The sequence below is a fragment of the Peromyscus californicus genome, unplaced genomic scaffold (genome assembly GCF_007827085.1).
Source record: "Peromyscus californicus insignis strain IS unplaced genomic scaffold, ASM782708v3 Scaffold_9__1_contigs__length_137607984, whole genome shotgun sequence".
Taxonomy (NCBI): Eukaryota; Metazoa; Chordata; class Mammalia; order Rodentia; family Cricetidae; genus Peromyscus; species Peromyscus californicus.
Window position 1 is genome coordinate 95,875,183 of NW_026294617.1, and position 18,700 is coordinate 95,893,882.

Genomic DNA, 18,700 nt, shown 5'->3' on the forward strand with positions numbered 1-18,700 from the left:
TAACTAGGTATTAACAATGTCTGAGTAATCAGTTTATCATCCTTAGAACAAGAAAGTCACAAACAGCATTAGCCCTGGAAGTTCCCAGCTGGAACCTTACAGTGGCTCACTCTGCATTTGTGCAAAGAAATGGTGCATTTTCCTTTGTTTTACTCATAAAAAATGTTACTTAAAAATTATCTTAATGGTCATTTATTTTTAATGGCTTTAAGGTACAGAAAGTTAAACTAGGAGAAACGGGATGTCTAACAGACTTGCTGGGCGTTTCAATACAATTTTGTTATTGCTGTCACACAGCTACCATATACTTTAGTTTAGAAGCCACTCTCATTTAGCAACCTCCCTTTTACCATGCAAGCAGCAGGAGAAAGTAATTAAATTTAATAGAAGCTGCCCTCATTTTGAAGCCACTTCTATTTAAAACCACAGGGGGAGGTAATTAAATTTAATGGAAACAGTAGCTTCTACACAAAGATACATGGTACTTCTGTATAGATGATTATGATGTCACAAAAAGGGGAATAATATATTACTAGTGTGCAGGAGAAATTACCAGCCAGAGCAAGGGAACCTATTTTATTGTTAATGTCTTTACTAATAAAAAAGATGGAAAAATAAAACTGAGTACGCAGTAGAGAATGTGTGTCTATATAAAATGCAGCGGCAGTTTAGCAAAGTTTAAGTTACTGAAAATAATTGCAAATTAAAAATGAAGTATAAAATATACCGCAGGAAAGTCTAGGACAGAAATCATGAATGAACTCCTGTTTTTAAATATATTTTTTATTCTTTATTGGAAACTACCACACTGTTACAAATTGGACATGTCATTTATGTAGAGCTTATATTATACTTTTGAATATGTGAAATGTGCATACTAATATCTATTTAGAAGCCAATTTTTTTTTGTAATTGAATTTCCATTCATCGTGAAATAAATACGTAGACAAACAGGAAGACAAAGAGGATGCCAGCTCTCATGCTTTTGAATAAAAGAACTGAAAACTAAAAACACAGAGAGAATTGAAAGGGCTATGTGAATGGATGTGGATGTGAATGGGGGCAACACAATGAACGGAAGGACTTGGGAGCTTTGCAGGAGATCTGTCCGCAAGAAAAAACAAGTCGAATTGTAGGAGAACTGTAGATAAAACGATTGTTAAATTCTGCCAGTTTTTAAAAGTAAATAGTATTTTGAACATACTGGGAGAGCTTGCTTTTAGAGAACAAGTAGGAATGAATGGGTGGGGGTGGGGAAACAGCATTAATTACCTAGTTGGAATGACCCCTGACCACCCATGCAATGAGTAAGGCAACAGCCCAGATAATTTAATTCAGAATTTAATCACATGGTGGTGAAATGCACTTGTTTACTTAGACTGAATATTTTATGTGTCCACATACATGCATGCACATATGAATGTCTGGACTAAGTGCAATGAAATAATTTAGTAACCAGTAGCATGAGATGATGTAGTATATTGTTCATGCTCACCCTCTATTTTTAATACACCAAGAACTCAGTCTTTCACATGAAAAGAAAATATAGACAGAAGAGATCTCAATGTGATGCAAGAACTTTCAAGGAGGAAAGTGCATCTCTCATCTGTGAAAGTTCTTGCTCATATGAAGAATGGCTGGACCAACATTCAGAGAGGTGAAGAGGTTGCCTGAGGTTAAAGGACACTGTTGTATGTAGAGAAAACAGTATAGAGTGATGAACAGGACACTGGAATGTGAAGGTGTGCTTTAAAAACAGTAAGGCTGTGATAGAAGGCAAGCTTTTGTGTGTGTGTGAATGAATTATTATTATTTTTTATCACAAACATACATGCAGATGGGCTTTTTTAAAAATTAATACTAGATCTCCTCTATGTCATGAATTCTAACTACAAATGAAGCATTCAGGATTTCACTGGGCTAATGGGAGCCCCAGGTTTGGGGCATTAGGGAACAGGTAGCAATAACTTAGGGGAGCCTCAGTTAGCAAAGAGAGTGACATCGGGAAGCTCATTGAAAATATTTTTGGTAGCATGTGGTGCAGGCCAACTTGCTATAGAATCTAGTGTTCTGTGAAAAACAATTTAAATTATTTCAAGGAATCTTTTTTTAAAAGGATTTTTAGGATATTAGGATATTGTGATAACACTGAATATAAAATTATATAGGTAAATTTATTGTTCTATAGAATTGGAGTACAGAGGAGAAAGTATCATACAGGTATAGAAACCATCCTTTGGCTCTTCAAAATTAGCTTCACTATTCAGTGGAGGAGAAGGCTAGGTCGCTTTTGAATTCGCCCAGGGTCCATACACTTAACAGTAGATCCTTTTTTTGTCCACCACCATGGATTAGCTTAACAAAGGAGGCATCCTCTTCTCTCACCAGTTCATCTATTCACCAGCTCTTCAGTGACTTCAGGTGTCCACAGGGGTACTCTTGTTCTAAGAATGTTTAGAGGTGGGGGGGTGGAGGAGCTAGCTAGGGCACATCTGGCTAGAGTTGGCAGATTGAACTTGGCTCCTGTCCTGAGGCCTTTCTCCTGTTTGGTACCTCCTGATCTACGAAGCTTCTCCTGCATCTGTCACTTAGAGAGGATTCTGCCCCTCCTCAGCCCTGTGTGTCCTCCTCCAGCCTTTTTTCTTGGCTAGTCTTTGCAATGCATCTTGAATCTGCTCCTCATCAGTTCATGAATTGCCTTAATACTGTCCAGGATCCTAGGTGTAAGGATGCCTTCAGACTATGTAAAAAGAATAGGAACTACAACTTTATCAATCTATTATTCTGGCTAAATATCATGTTAGGTAATTATAGTACCTGAGAGAGGGAAGAAGAAAAAGAACTACATGAAGGTGATTTTTCTTTTCAGATGCCTTTGAGATAGTGAAGGCTGCTCCATGTGTGGAATGTGAAGTAGGCACCCGAAAAATATAGTTCCACAATTCAGGACCAAAAGTGAGGGTGATGTGCCCATTTGGAGTTTGTTAGTATTTTGATGTTTGTAGTCATGGGAAGGTGTGGGGTTTTCAAGAGTAGTTTATCAAATCAGAGAATGAGAACAGGAGTAAAAATCTAATATGATAACGTTAAAAACTGAATATAGGAGAAAGTGTGTTTATTTGATTTCACCTAGAAGTGGCAAAATGCTAGCACTCAACACTCTGCTAGGAGTGAGTTGTTGGGCCCAGGGGAAGCAAGTGTGTGTCAGGGATGGGTGTGGGGGTGTGCGTACACACAGCCATGACACACATGTGGAGGTGAGAGGACAAATTATTGAGAGTCAGTTTCTGGGGATCAAACTCAGGTTTTCAAGGATGGCAGCAAGCACCCTTCCACACGGAGCCATCTTCCAAGATCCAGATTTACGAATTCTTTTGGGGTTAATCCTCTCTCTCTCTGAAGAGGAAAGCGTCTGTGTTTGCTGTTGTTGCTATTGTTTGGGTTTGTTTTCTGAGACAGTCTTCCTATGTAGCTCCAGATGGTCTGGTACTTGCTATGTTGTCCAAGTGGACCTTGAACCCATAGCAACCCTCTTGTCTCAGCCTCCTGAATCACTACCATGGCTGAGCCAAGACTGCTTTAGTATTGAAGAGTCCAGCCCAGAGTTAACGTGCGGCCAGCCTGATTAGTGTTTACTCTAAGTCTCTCATTTTGCTATCATGCTTTCCTTTTCCTCTTCTTATTTTAATGTTTGCCACTGCCTGTGCAAAAGGAAACTTCACAGCTGAAGTTACAAGTGCTTTTATTAATAAATAAAAAAAAAGAAAAGAAAAGAAAAACATTTTAAGACTTTAAATTTCAATTGCTCCCCTCCAGTAGTAAGACTTGGCTATAATATGGAGCATCTGAGGAGTGAAGATTGTAGTTGGCAGGTCCCTATCTACATTCTGTGGACCATAGAGACATTCAGAGCATGGCTACGGAGCCCACAAAATGTGACCAGTTTATTAGAATAGTGGAATTGTTTATTGTATGTATTTAAATACTTTACTTAAAGAATTCATGTGATGACTGTGGTTTAGATGGTACTTTCCTAAAAGCAAGATTTTATGTTGCTAAAATGATGTGCAGCAGTCTCACAGTGATGGAGTTACAGTCAAGAGACAGGCCACCATGAGCCAATACCATTGTCATGTACATCAAGCATAGGAGTGCTCTCTTTCTTATGAAGATGACAGAAAAGCTCCATTCACAACAGAGCAACAAGTGTAAAACCGAAGCTGACAAGTATGGGTTGATATAGAAGAGAAAAAAAAGAGTATTATTCTCTAAATCATTATTTGTTTCTAAATGGCCTAAGAAGATCAACCAGGAAAATAATCTAATAAGTAAAAAGGTGCTAGGAATGTAGCTCTGTGGTAGAGCACTAGCTTAGTATTTGTGAGGCCCTGGCTTCAATCTTCAGGACTGAAGAAGGATAAGCTCATAATATATTAAAGTTTAAGGAAGACAGTTGATGAAATGGATTTTCTTCAAAGTGAATGTAAGAATTCATAAGCTTTTCTTTGTATTATAGTCACTCAATGGCTGTCCTCGACAGGAATCCCTATAAAGATCTAGTGAAGTTATTCAGATAAAGTACCCAAAATTATTCAGAATATGCTGAATCACTTAATAAGTGGAATAAACTTTTGCTGTTTGAAAAGGGAAATCACTTTATATTTTTATTGCAAATGGCCAAAACAAACTTCATGGGTATTAAATAGTTAAATGAAATAAAAAAATTAAAAGGCCAAATTCCAATGGATTATGGAAGTGACCATATCTTTGAGGTTTGACAAGTGAAGATAATAAACTAAATACCATTGGAAATAATCACAAAGCTTTGATTACACTAAAAATCTATACATGGGAAAATATCAGCAAAATGTAAAGACTTCAGTGAACTGTCTTGCCACCTGTACAACAGATCAAAAAATAACTTGATATATCACTGGAAAACTATGATTGAGATTCTCCAAAATATGCAGACAGTATTTTGATCTGGCAGACAAAAGCTGAAAGCTTTAAAAAATTACAGAAATTGCTTGCAGGTGATTATTACTTAAGTTCAGTGGGGAGAACAGTTCTGAGTGCGAAAGATAGCCATTCTCATGTTTACAGAATCCATGAGGAATGTAATTTACTAATGTGTTGAGGAATGAAGTGTTAATAACCACTAATAGCCTTAAAATAAACATATCCTTTTGTATTAATTTACCATCTATAAATGCATTGTTCAGAAGCCATAGAAATTACGGAAAATCTGGATAATTTTTTTAAAATAATAGATTGTATATAACCTTGGTCCAATTGAATAAGATTTAATTGTGACATTAATCATAATATTAGTTTGATCCAACCTAAGTAAGATTATAAATTTCAGAGACTTGATGTGAGTCATGAGAATAACAGAAAGGAATCATTTTTAACCACATGTTACAATGTTTGTATATATTGTTTTCTTTTAATAGCACAAAGTAACTTTAAAATAATTTGCTTCTGTCATGTATGTTTGTGGAATTGATTGGGAAATTCACTGTAGTCTTCACACGTAAAACACCAAAGGACTGACTTACATACTTGTGTATCACCCATCGTCCTGCTCCTTTTCTGTGGAAATCTTCTACAAAGTTTGTGAAAATGATGACACTAAAGACACATATTTAAGCACAAGAAAAAAAGCCACTTTCTCCAGGTCAAGTCTCTGGTCCACTGTAGGATAATGAATTTAAGAGTAACTTTGTGCCTTCCTTTCATAGTATTTTCTGCTTATCTCAGCTGAATCAAAGCTCTCTTCACTCCAAGGTGATTTGATTTCTGTACTTTAATATTTGGTGCCTATCTTGGATCCTGTAATGAAGGCTGAGTATAAGGGGGAAGGTAAGGCTCCTTTATACATGTGTCTACTTGGAATTCCAGAGACAGAAGTGAACAATGAACACCAGGACACAACAATGACACGTGGAAATCATAGATAGCAGAACTGAATAACCTGGGAAACAGAGAAGCTAAATTCTGTAAAAGAATGTGATGTAGAATATAGTATTTTTCATTAAGAAAAACAAAAGTGAAATATTTTGGAAGCCATTTTCGGGACTTAATGACTGTATGGAGATGTAAATTGTTTGGATTGAAGGACATAGCTCTACAAGACCACTAACTGGAGACCCAAAGTGTCCAGATGTGAACTAGTATTGTGTTAGAGGAGCTGGCTGTTGGGTGAGGGCTGTTGCTTCTGGATTCTTATCATCCAGTGGAGCTGCCAGGACATCAGGAGCTGAGTCTTCTCCTCTTTGCTTGGCTTCATCACGTGTTGAGATTGTTGTCACTAGGTGGAGATGTTGAGTTGTACAATTTCTGTTTGCTGGCTTTTTTCCTGGTGTGGGTAATAGTGTTTGAAGGTGCAACAGAAGCTCAGCATAGATGCAGAGTCAAAAAATAGATTTAACCATGTCAACTTAGAAAATGATTCTAGGAGATACAACCAGTGTACATGTTGTTTGAATCAAAAGGTTAAAATTGCTGTAATGTGCTTGATTCAGGAATATAAATAATAATCTAAACTTCAGATAGGAAGATTGAAGTCCACAGGATATTTCAAAACACAGATAGGTTATTCAGGTTTCCAAGCCTACTTTGTGTCAATGTAGGAATTTAAGTATGTCTTTAATTTTACTCTCTTGTTAATATCTAGTGGTGGTGAGACCAGTTGCCATCTGATGCACAAGCTTTTCCACTGTGTAGTTGGACTGAAGTACTGCTTTATCTATTAAATGCATCCCTTGCTAAATTAGAATTTCTTTAACTGACTTTCCACCATAATTTGAGCAAAGAATTATCTTATTGAGAATTTGTCCATCTAAATAAAAACATTATCACTGTCCTACTTTTCATGTTTTGGAGATAAACATGCATGTGCAATTATGTATTATGTTTGTGTTTACATAGTATATATATATACTCTCTCTCTCTCTATATATATATATATGTATATGTATATACACATAAAATCACTTCTCCAAGTCAAAGAAAACTCTCAGTATGACAGTATGTACAGATTTAGAATTCCCTTTGCTTTTTCTATGTGCATTAGGATTACATGCATACAGTCAGGTTCCATAAAATTATTTTATAATTTTAAAAGAAATTTTTCAATATCTGAGAGCAGCAAATTACAAAATGTAGTAAGTGACTAGAAAACTGAGATAATTTAAAGTAGGCTTCAAAAAGAATACAAAATGAATGAGGAAGGTTTAAAAAATATTTATAATTCAAGTTATAATTCAATTAATTTTAATGAAATATAATAATGATGAAATTCAATTAATATTGAAATTGGTAGGTTGTTCAAATAATATGGATGGTAAGGAAATTTTCTTTTTAAAATTCTGAATATATTATATTGTGCTGTGTGTGATGTTAGATGGTTTAGCATTGTAGCATATTTGTGTTTAGCATTTTCAGGAATAAATACACATCATTAGTATAATCAGAAATATCCAGGCATGTGCGTACATTTGAAGAATACAAAATGTTTGTAATTATAGCCGTAGAAAAAAATACTGTTTTAATTAAAATTTGATACTATATTAATGGTATTCTTCCTCAAGTTTTCTTTCATTTAAAAACTCAAGCAGACTGCCTTTAGATAGTTTGAAATCTGAAGACAGAAGCATCTCTTCACTATATTTGCAGATAATGGTGTATTTGTTATTATCAGCATTGTTGGCATAGGTCAGCAAATGCATAGAGTCATTAATTTCATGTTAATTGTACAGTGTGAATATCATTGCATGCAACACATATTTTCTATCTCCTGCTTGTCACACACGTGAATACTAAGGTTTTTATTTACTCAACTTTGCGGGGGAGACTGAAAGCAATTTCAGATGGCCTGTTTAATTTTTACCATTCATGGGGAATAGAAAAAGGTATTGTAATACTTGCTAATATTTATTAAAACCATGAACATGCTCAGCAATAACACTTCTGAATTGTTTATAAATTTTGTCTCAATTGCATACATTTTATAAATTTTATAAAATTATACATATTTAAAAATTTACTTTTATTTCATGTGTGTGCATGCTTTACCTACAGGTATATATATATATATGGCCCATGAAGGCTATAAGAGGACATCAAATCCCCCATAACTGGTGTTACACGTGGTTGTGAGCTGCCATGTGGGTGTTGGGGACCAAACCCAGGTCATGTATAAGAACCCCAAATACTCTTAACCACTGAACCATCTCTCTAGACCCTGAATATCATTTTAAATGTTTTTAGTATAGCATTATTTTCACTACTTTAAAATTTAATTAGTCCTGTGTAAGGAATATTGACTATATAATTACCTGCTATAAGTTCTGTGAAAAGCAGCACAAAGGAAATCAAGTGCAGGTTAACTTGGTTGTTTATAAAGCCCATTGTCATAGTTACTGGCATAAGAATCAATATGTTCAACTTGGTGTGACTACTGTGTTCTATGCACTACTTGAGTAAGAGCAATATTTTTAGAAAAAAACCCACGTCAATATTGTGAATGTCTTTAGATGACCAAATTGATACCTTTGGAATAACTTAGGATAACTTATAACAACATTAGGATAACTTATAATAACATTAGGATAACTAATTTAAATGACTCTACTGCCAAGAACATCAGTAGAAACCCCTAAGCAGAGGCCAGGAAAAGGATTCCATTTCCCCCTTCTTATCAAAGACTGCTTCATACAGTATAGACCAATGGTTCAACCTTCCAAATACTGTGACCCTTTAATACAGTTCCTCATGTTGTGCTGACTCCCAACCATAAAATTATTTTTATTGCTACTTCACAAATGTAATTATGCTACTGTTATGACTTGTAATATAAATATTTGATATGCAGAATATCTGATTTGTGACCCCTCCCCCATATGGGGTCATGACCCACAGGTTGAGAACTGATGGTCTAGAAGGAAAAGGGCCAGCTTTTGTTTGTTACCAAAGAAGAGTGCAAAGTTAAGTTGTTCCTCTGGAAAGCCTATCATCTGAGGTACAGGATTTGAATGAGCAGCTAATAGCTAAAATTGTTTAGGAGATAAAAATTGGTGCTGTGAGGATTAGCTCTAATTTTAAGGATCCATAATTGAAGTGGCGCATTATGATTTTAATGTTTTGATAATCTTGTTAACAAGCTGTTGTGTATATACTATCATATTTTAATGTAGTTACAGAGCTTAAGTAAACCATAAAGTAAATTGCTTTTTGAATCAGGCTTTTACAAGTGGAAAATTAGTGGTTTACATGTTTTGAATATGTATTTTGTAATTATATTTGGCATCTTCTACAACTTAAGGAGAATAATAGAACAGATTTATAGATAATAGACTATTGTTTAGGAACACATTGGCTTTTTAAAGAAGCTACTGTAATCAATCTGGGTACATTTTATAATGTGCTAAGATGCAATGACTGGATCCCACAATTTCCCCAGATCATCTCTAAGGACCATTTATGTGGATACGTCTGTATGTCTCTCACATCTTTTTCTTTTCTTAGTTTGACAAAATAAAATTCACTTTATTATAAAGAATTTAAAATCAAAAATATCACACAACTATATTAACTTAGCCACCCACACAAAAACCTGTGGAGACCCAAAGGCTATCCATCTCAGTGAACTCTTAGGTAGTTAGAGGAGCCATTCCGAATCCATGGAGCTTCATTTTGTATTTTACACTTTCACTATAAGTCACATTTTCATGCATGTATCCAGTTGGAAAAATGAAAAATCCATGACAGAGTTAACACTAGAAAAATAGTAGGCTTTATGTCCTCTTTCATGATTCATGTGTCCTTCACCTGCATACTGTCTCTCATCATACTTTCTTCTTCTCTGTATATGTTACATAATACCAAAATATGCATTTGTTTACATATGTACATGTATATGTTTATGATAGGCTATGAAACACATATGAAGGAGAACATGTGTTCCTTTTGTTCTTTCTGAGACTGGGTGGACTCCTTGGATGTTATACACTATAAGTCCACATGTTTCCCTGAAATTTTGTGATTTTGTTTTTCCTTAGAGATTAATAGCATTCTATTTTATATGTATAGATCTCATTACCTATTTATCTGTTGATGTACTATGAGGTTTTTTTCCATTCCTTTGCTATAGTGAATAGAACAACAATAAACATGGGGTGCAGCTATCTCTGGGGTAGGATCTGGAGTTCTCTGAGGATATTCCCAGGAGTGGAACAGCTGGCTCATATAGCAGTTCTAGTTTTTAATTTTTTTGAGGAATTCCAAACTTATTTTCATAATGGCTATATGAATTTCAACCCCGTCAGCAGTGAATAAGGGTTCCACTGACCCTACATCCTCATCAATATTTGTCAGATTTTTTTTGATGTTCACCTTTAAGCTGGAGTGAGGTGGGATATCAGAGTATTTTTGATTTGTATTTTTCAGAAGATTAGTGAAGCTGACTGGGTTTTAAAGTAAGTTTTTGACCACTTGTATTCCTTGTGTTGAAAACTTCGTTAGTCCACTTACTGACTGTCGGTTTGTTTCCTTGACATTTAAATCCTGTAATTCTTTTTAAATTCTGGATATTAGCATCCTGTTTCTCATATATCAGTGTGTATCACTGAATAGGAAATTAACATTTTTTATCCAGTATTTCAAGTTATTATGATATATACTACATTCTATTCATTTCTGACGTTTAGTTTACTCTGAGGGCAAAAATATTCCATTCTGACAACTGAAGATAGCTGGTAGATTACAATTATTGTTTTGAATTTGTTGCTTTAGTAGACAGGCAAGGTAACAAACAGTCCACAACAGAAGACTACATAGCATCTATTCTCAGTATCCTGGGCCATTTGCTTCCTGTAGCTGGGCCCCAGACAATCAAAATATCCACAGCCAAGTGAAAGAGAGATTGGTTCATACTCCAAGCAAATTGTTTTTAAAACAAACAAACAAACAAAAAAATCAGCTGCATTGGACTCGGGTTGTACTATTTATTATCCTCCTTGGTTGGCAATAAAATTGACTTAAATATCTCATAGATTAAAGCACTGTGAAGTTGTCTAATTTCAGAAAGAACCTGGTTGAAGAACACTAGTATATGTGTTATAATCTCTCAGTTTCTGGGATGTTCTATGAACTTGAATTATTCATTCAAGAAAATAAACAGGCTTGAGTATAAATGATATAATCTAGTTTATAAAATTATCAATTTGCAATCAAGGTGAAGAATAGGTATGAGAGCCCCTGAATTAGTGAACATACATTTTATGTCAGATGTATATGGCTTATACTTTAGCTGTGAAACAACCATTTGGTGAAACAGTGTAATACTACTCATTAACAGAGTTCCCCACAATGTGGTACTTCCAAAGAGTGGCATTTCAGTTTGTCTTAAAGTTAGATTGAGAATCATAGTGTCTACATCATATGATGTCTATGATGTGCTCAAACAGCTGCTTGGGATCCACATATTTACACATTATGTATCCATAGGACCATCTAAACACATATATCCAGAAATCTAATTAATAAACTAGCAAATAATGGACACAAAAATATTTTATCCATATTTTTAGGATGAAATGTGTTCATATATTGAATAATCTGATATGTTTCTCTTTTAAAGCTCTTAAGATGCAGAGTACCAAGGCTTCTGGTTTTACTTCTTTATTCTTTGTAGTAGCTTCTTTGCATGATATCTGTAAAAGCCTTGCTCCTATGGAAGGCAGGTTCCTTCTTGGTTGCATGAACCTTGTTTATTCTAGCCATTTCAAGAGTTCTCTTAATTACCCCTCTTCTATAACACAGCCCAGATTTGGAATTAAATAACATTCTACAAACATGCATGCTTACATATATTGTATTTCAAAAATCAAATAAACAAAATCCTCGTATCATTTCCTCTTTATGTTCGGGTTCGTTTTCTCCCCCTCCCTTCCTTCTTCCTCCCCTCCCTCCCTCCCTTCCCCTACTCCCTCCCTGTCTCCCTCCTTGCCTTCCTCTCTCTCCATTTTTGAGATATGATTTCACACTGTAGACCAAGCTTGCCTTGATTTCTTACCAACCTCATTCCTCATTTTCCAAATTGGGATTGTAGGCTTGAACTACCACACCTAGGTATATGGTGGAATGTGTTCATGTGCTTATGCATGTGCATGTGTGTGCCTGTGCATGCACATGTTCACAAGTGTATGTAAACCAAAGTGTAATTAGGGAGTATCCTTACAGGGTCTGTCACTGAACCCACAGCTCACTGATTTAGCAAGACTGGCCAGCCAGGATGTTTCATGATTCAGACTACCACTATTTGAAAAGCAGTACTTCACTAGCTTTTAAGTGGATTCTAGGGCTCAGAACTCATGACCTCATGCTTGTTCAGTACTTTACTAAATGCACCATCTTCCCAATCTCCCCTCCATCCTTCTTGCCATTCCACTCCCAGCTTCAATATCATCTTGTTAAACAGGGACCAGAGAAAGACTCCATGAAGGCAGTAAGCATTTGGTCCCAATTAGAAAGCTGTAATTTAAAGTCAGATCCATTTATTTTTGAGTGCTTATTTGCAGAAATTTAGAAATTTTATATATCTCTGCCAAAAAATATAAAAAACAGCGTGCTTTACTTACACATTAGAATATTAGAGAAATGCTAGCCGGGCGGTGGTGGCGCACGCCTTTAATCCCAGCACTCGGGAGGCAGAGCCAGGCGGATCTCTGTGAGTTCGAGGCCACCTTGGGCTACCAAGTGAGTTCCAGGAAAGGCGCAAAGCTACACAGAGAAACCCTGTCTCGAAAAAACCAAAAAAAAAAAAAAAAAAAGAATATTAGAGAAATGCTACATTAAAGGAATGAAATTGTAGCTATTTTAGTAAATAATATATATTATACATATAGATCATGCAGCTAAATGAATATATAGTGCTTGTATATTCAAACGATTAGCTGATGAATCTATGTTTATTTGTCTTGAGATTCAATACTCCTTATGTTTTCCGAGGAGCCTAAAACACGAAGTTTAGTGCCCTTCAGACTTTTGCCTTATAGCCCTAAATTAGTCCTCTTCCATTTAAGGCCCATCACTTTGGCCGAGGGTAGAAGTGTTAGCAGTAATTTTATTTAGAGGTCTTCTATAAAGCCAGCTTTCAGTGGAGATGGGTGTTTGTCACTGAGCCACAAAGGTAATCCTTTTAGTCAATATCTGTGCTATGCTTACAAAACAATTATCTCCGTTGTATCTTCCTTTAGCTTTCATGAACATTTAGAGTAATCCCTTCCCCCCTTGTAGATGGGGAAGAAAAATGATTTACAGCAAGGTTAAATTACTTGCTGGCATTGTATTCATCATTGTCATATTTTTTCTTTCATATTTCATTTCCCCCTCGTTCCCTTATATGTTGTTTGTAATTCTGTATTCTGTGAGGGAATGTTCCTTGAGACATTTCTCGCCCAGAAGTGAGAATCTGTTTAACATTTCAACATCTTAGATTAAAAAGATGTTTGGGAGATCATATATTCTTATATTTAACAGTGGAACAAAGATACAGTTTTTTTATATCATATATAGAAAAAGTGCTAATTTGACATATGAAGATAAATGATTCTGTATGAATTAAACATATTTACAAATTAAAAATATTGGGTAGCCAGTTGTTTCCATTAATTGTAGCCTGGCAGTTATTCCTGGAGGTGAGTCATTCTCTTAAAATGAAAGAATATCATTATTTTGTATCAATACAAGACTTGTTGTAATTCATAATCACTCGGGATTATTACACGATCTTTTGTTTGTGCAAAATTTCATGAGAATCGACTGCTCTTACAGTACATGCATGAAAATGTCTGATTTTCAGGGGCATAACAAATATTTTTGTCACACGTATTTCTATAAATGCTCCAGCTATTTTCAAAATATATCTGGACCATATCAGTATTAACAAACCCGAAACTTATATTAGCAGACTAAGAATTTCTAGACATATTGAAATTCCTGTCTGCCCCGGCAGCTGATGCATCTGTCTGCTTATGTGTAAAAGCAAATACATTTAATATGGAGACCTATAGAAATGGAGTGTGTAAACAAATTGCTAAGCATTTTCAGATCAGGAGTAAATCCTTGCAGCATGCTGCCTATGTCATGTCTTTATGAGTGTGTGACCTAGTGTACTATCCAGACTTGATTATGCCCATGTTGTTGTATTACTGATCTGATATTGATTATCAAAACTGAACTTTAGAAAAAAAGTAAGACTCCTTAGTGTTTAAATCATTATGCTCTCTCACACACAGCATATTCAACACAGATACAGAGACACACAAAACACACACACACACAGTGTAGCATAATTCACAAGAGACCATTTTTATCTTTGTATATTCCAGATTTATTCTTATCGCTGCATAAAACCATTCTCGTTGCCATCTCTGAAAACCTACAACTGGACTAGAGATTTGTCTCCTTTCCCCTTTTACGTTCTGATGGTGTTTCATTTCTCACCTTCCTCTTTCCCTTTATCCCCCCCCCCCCCCCCGTCTGCTTTTTAGTAACTCGTACCCTTTCTGCTATCACTTCCTTCCAGAGCGAAACAGATGTGTTTGTTCTCTTCATTCCCCAGTTTCTGCAGCCCTCTCCTTACATCAGTGATCTCTAAAAATTTACTGATTTTGTATCTCACCCTCAGGAAGTTTTTCCGGTTAAGAATGTCAGCTTTCATTCTCTTGCTCTTTGAAACCTCTCACACCATTAAAACCATTCTTTATTTCTTCAGGAAGTTCTAGTTGGGGCTGAGAACACTGACTGGTCCCTTGTCAGTTACACATTCTGTCTAGAAGCTGAAAAAGTCCTTCCATGTCTACCTAAACATACTGTGTTGTCATGCAGGACATGAACTAGTTCAACCAAGTTGATCAGTAAAAGTTAAAGGAAGACGAAACTGCTTTTTAAAAATAATTTCTTATTTCAAGAAAATCATTTATTCTGCTTCCTATTTTTTTTTTTTTTTTTTTTTTGTTTTTTTGTTTTTTTTTTTTTGAGACAGGGTTTCTCTGTGTAGCTTTGCGCCTTTCCTGGAACTCACTTGGTAGTCCAGGCTGGCCTCGAACTCACAGAGATCCGCCTGGCTCTGCCTCCCGAGTGCTGGGATTAAAGGCCTGCTTCCTATTTTTACCAATATGTATTTCATTCAATTTTTTTTAATTTAAAAATTTTCTCTATTAATTTTTTTCATACAATGTATTTTGATCATATTTCCCCTCCCAAACTCCTCCCAGATATCGACCCTACCCACTCAACTTCATAGTTTTGTGTCCCATCTCTCTCTCTTTTTTTGACTTTTTTAAGTGATAAAATAATGTGTTTTTATTTTTTATCATTACATGCATTTTTATCTTTTCCTCTCTTTTTTAATTAAGAAATTTTTTATTCATTCCACATATCAACTACAGATCCCCCTCATCCCTCCTCCTGCTCTGCTCCAGCCTTCTCCCAATTCACTCCCCATCCCCACCTCCACCCCCTCTCTCTTAAAAAAAAAAAAACAGAAACAAAACAAGAAGCAAAACCAAAAAAAGGGCAAGAAACCAAAAGGAACCCACAAAAATCAAAATCAAACAAACAAGCAAAAGAATAATAAAATAACAATGCCAAAACAAAGCAAAGTGAAACTGAAAGTCCACAAAAATGTCATGAATTTAATTTTGTGTTAGCCAACTACTCCTTGGTATAGGGACTGCCTTGAAGTATGGTTAATACACCCAGAGAAACTCCACTGGAGAAAACTGGTTTTTCCCTTTGCCAGTGAATATCAATTGTCGATAGCTACTTGGTTAGATATGGAAGATTTTTCCGTTTCCCCATCTCAGCACTGAGAACCTGTGATAGCTATTCTTTGTTGTTAACTTGACTACATCTAGAATTAACTAAACCCCCCATTATCTGGGTAGATTTGTGAAGGATTTTTCTTAATAAAATCACTTGAAGTGGGCAGACCTCTTTTTTTCATTATTAATATTTTTTAAAATTTATTTTACATAAAACCACAGTTTCCCCTCCCTCCTCTCCTCCTGTTCTCTCCTCCTCACCTCCCCTTTACTCCGACCCCATCCACTCCTCAGGAAGTGCAAGGCCTCCCATGGGAATCAACAAAGCATGGCATATCAAGTTGAGGCAGGACCAAGCCTTCCCCCCCTCCCGACCCCCATATATCCCACCCTAGGGAATAGACTCTAAAAAGCCAGCTCATGTGCCAGAGACAGATCATGGTTGCACTGCTAGTGGACCCATAAACAGACCAAGCTACACAGCTGTCACCCACACGCAGGGGGCCTAGGTATTTCCCATGCAGGCTACCTGGCTTCCAGTTTACAGTGGCTGAGCTTCCCTGAGCTGCGATCATCTGTCTCTGTGGGTTTCCCCCTCATGAGCTTGACTCCCCTTGCTTATATAACCCCTCCTCCCTCTCTTCAACTGGAATTCCAGAGCTCAGCCCAGTGCTTGGCTATGGATCTCTATATCTGCTTTACCAGGGGCTAGATGAAGGTACTATGATGACAATTAGGGTAGTCACCAATCTGATTACAGGAGAAGGCCAGTTCAGGCACCCTCTCCACTATTTCTAGGAGTCCCAGCTGGGGTTATCCTTGTGGGTTTCTGGGAGTTTCCCTGGCAACAGGTTTCTCCCTAACCCCACAATGGCCCTCTCTATCAAAATATCTTTCCTTTCTCTCCCTCTCCATCTCTCATCCTGCTTGACCATCCTAATCCCCCATGTTCTCATCCTCTCCTTTCCCTCCACCCCCATCCACCCCCAGTTTACCCAGAACTCATCTACTTCCCCTCCTCAGGGAGATACATGTGTCCCTCTTAGGATCCTCCTTTTTACCCAGTTTCTCTAGGGCTGTGGATTATAGCCTAGTTATCCTTTGCTTTACATCTGCTATCCACTTATCAGTGAGCACATACCATGTTTGTCTTTCTGGGTCTGGGTTATGTCACTCAGGATGACTTTTTTCTAGTTCCATCCATTTGCCTGCAGATTTCATGATGTCATTTTTTTTTTTTTTTTACCGCTGAGTAATACTTCAGCAGTATTATGTAAATGTACATTTTCTTTATTTATCCTTCAGTTGAGGAGCATCTAGGTTGTTTGTAGGTTCTGGCTTGTGGGGTACCAGCCCCACATTTATTTACCCCAGGGACTCTTGACGAATGAAGGATGAGTGACTTAGATAGAAATAAAGAGGGGAGAGAAACAGAGAGAAACCGCGGATAGACTCAGGTGGGCTTGGATCCTTATCTACAGGCCTTAACTGTTTCTGTTCTAGGGTATTTAAAGGAATGCCAAGGGGTGGAGCAAAAAACCTTCCCCTAGCACAGCCAAGTGCAGACCATCTCAGGCACCTGCACTCAGGTCCGTGGTCCAATCATCCTCTCTATGTAGACCTGCTGGGTAAAGCTCAAATGTGCTCTAACAAACATAGTTGAGCAAGTATCCTTATGGCATGATTGAACATCCTTTGGATATATGCCCAAGAGTGATATAGCTGGGTCTTGAGGTAGATTGATTGCCAATTTTCTGAGAAACCGCCATACTGATTAACACAAACATTTTTCTTATCTGCAGTCTTGGCTGTGATTTCTATGCTTCCTTGGGCTTTATCTAAGGTATATGTATCTCTGATTCCTGTGGCTGTGTCACCTGCCTTGATCCCACTCCTAAACGCCATGCAACTGAGTGTCCTCTACAGACTCGAACTCAGCATCTCAAAAACCATGATTTGTTCCCTTTATCCATTTAGTTACTCCTCCTATACTTCCAAGCTCTCATTTTGGTTCTGTCCAGGAGACTGATGATAAATTCAGTAAGCCCCTTGCTCTGTGAGCCTTACTTTTCAACTTTACTCATTTGAATTGATATGCAACCGTGTCTTTCCTTGTTTGAACAAAATGTTTTACTTAGTACCAAATTAATACTATTGTGCCTTCTAGACACTCCATACAAAGAAATAACTCACTAATTAGTTATTAATTGGTCTTGTTAAGTAAGGAACAACTAAGGATAACTTGATCCGGCCACTTGGCTTGATGCTTAAAAGTGTAGGTTAACAAATCCTAAGAGGCCAAGTTAAATTAGTTTTAATTGAGCTTTTTATATGACCACTTAAGCACTTGCCTTTCTGAAAGTATGTTTTTACAGCTAGAATATGCAACCTGTTATCTTCCAATTCCTTTAATTCCCTCTTCTCTGGAGAGAGTTCTGTGTCATTGAGTATGCTCCACCTGGGTGAACACAACCAAATGACTTCGACTTTCGTGTAGGAAGATAAATATCACAGAGACTCTATAGGGAGAGATAAAGTAGAAGATATGATGTGGACTGCCTAATTAAAGTTTTATGAAATAAAAACATCCATTAGTTTTTTCTTAATAATTTTGCACAGTTATCCCAAGATTTCACAGATAATGAGGTTTAGGATGTTATTTATAGAATGCAATCTGCATGATTATATTTAATTGTTTCCTATTTTTTAAAAATATGTTTATTTATTTTTGTGTACTGGTGTTGATGTCTGTGCTCCATGTGCATTTCTGGTGACCCTGGAAGCCAGAAGAGGGTATTGGATCCCCTGGAACCAAAGTTACAGATGGTTGTGAACCACAATGTTCTTGAGTGCTAAGCCACTACCCCACA

The 18,700-nt window shown here is 36.6% G+C and overlaps 1 protein-coding gene across 1 annotated transcript in view; it reads left to right on the forward strand.

Annotated features, from left to right (window-relative positions):
• The window catches only part of Dpyd (dihydropyrimidine dehydrogenase), an 849,077-nt gene that overhangs the window by 117,071 nt on the left and 713,306 nt on the right, over window positions 1-18,700 (forward strand). The window lies entirely within an intron of this gene.